The 1,482-nt window shown below is 33.6% G+C and overlaps 1 non-coding gene across 1 annotated transcript; it reads right to left on the bottom strand.

Moving 5' to 3' along the window:
* Window positions 1–879: 879 nt before the first annotated feature.
* Window positions 880–983, bottom strand: LOC112401037 (U6 spliceosomal RNA). The gene has a single exon (XR_003003510.1). It is a non-coding gene; the product is annotated as a U6 spliceosomal RNA (small nuclear RNA).
* Between the last annotated feature and the right edge of the window lie 499 nt (window positions 984–1,482).

Below are 1,482 nucleotides of genomic sequence, written 5' to 3'. Positions count from 1 at the left end.
CTATTCACGTGTATGTCATGTGTTGCTTTTCTCTCTGTCTTCTTTCAAGGTTTTCTTTTACTCTTTGTTTTTTAGCAGCTTAATTACTGTGCTCCTAGGTGGGGTTTTCTTTGTATTTATTCTGCTATAGCATTGCTGAATTCCTTGAATCTCTACATTTCTGACTTGCATAACTTTCGGTAAATCTTTGGCATTATTTCTTCAAATATATTTTATGCCCCATCTTTCTCTCTTATTTGGGACTCCAATTATACACATATTAAGTATTTTGAAGCTGCATTCATTTTTCTCCCTCCAATCTTGTCTCTCTTTGAGGTTAGAAAATTTCTGTTGATCTAGCTGACAGACTGGGTCCTGCCCTCTGGTTAAAAGCTATAAAACAGGAAACTCATCCAGTGCTGTTTCCTTCCTCTGGGTTTCTACCCTTTCCAGCATCTGCCTGTTTGGGAAAACCTTCCAGCGCTTTCAGTTATTACGTTTATATTCTATCCATTCTTTACAGTTTTTTTTGTTTGCTTGCTTGTTTTTATTTTATTTTTAAGTTTTTATTATGGAAAATTCAAACATAAGCAAAAGAGAGAAGAGTTTGAGGACTCCCTCCACCATGACCTGTCACCCAGCTTCCAACAGTTAACTCAGACAATCTTGTTTCAACAATAATGCTACTACTCACCCCTCATCCCAGATTATTTTGAATGACTCCCAACATCATATTATTTTGTTTTAAATATATCAGCATGTATCTCTGGATAGGGATTAAAAAAAACCCCACAATATCATTATCACAACCACAAAATTAACAATAATTCCTTAATATTACCAAATATCTAATGAGTATTCAAACCCCCCAGTTCTACATATATATAATTTTTTAAACAGAAAAATATGGAACACTTCACAAATTTGCATGTCATCCTTTCGCAGGGGCCATGCTAATCTCTGTATCATTCCAATTTTAGTATATGTGCTGCCGAAGCGAGCACTCTTTACAGTTTTTATCTACAGGAGGGTTGGTCCTGAAAGGAACCATAACTAGAATTCCACAAGTTTACATTGGAAAGAATTTCTTACATTACAAATCTTTAAAAGTATAATTTTAGACTGTTTAATCATCATAAGGTTGCAGAATAATTCATTAGGTTGAACAGTGTGAAATCACCATGTTTGCAGGACTGACATAGGAGCAATTTCATATAATTCAACCTGGTAATTATGTTCTCATGTATTTATAATTAATTTTATCATTGAGTATTTATGGGCATGTTGAGTTACCTGTACTTCAGGTTATTTACGTTGTATAGAGCCGTAGAAGTGGGAATCCTGGGTCCAAATTTATGGACATCCTTAAACTTATTGAGTATAATTGCTAATTTTATTATTTAATTTTAAAGCAATAATACATAATGTAATTATTTTTTCCTAAAATGGTTGCATGAATTAATGGTGTCTAAAATGGCGTCTGTCCTAAAATTGGGTAATGCA

The sequence above is a fragment of the Neophocaena asiaeorientalis genome, unplaced genomic scaffold (assembly GCF_003031525.2).
Source record: "Neophocaena asiaeorientalis asiaeorientalis breed wild unplaced genomic scaffold, Neophocaena_asiaeorientalis_V1.1 scaffold130, whole genome shotgun sequence".
Lineage (NCBI taxonomy): Eukaryota > Metazoa > Chordata > Mammalia > Artiodactyla > Phocoenidae > Neophocaena > Neophocaena asiaeorientalis.
This window is presented reverse-complemented; position numbering and strand designations above follow the sequence as displayed.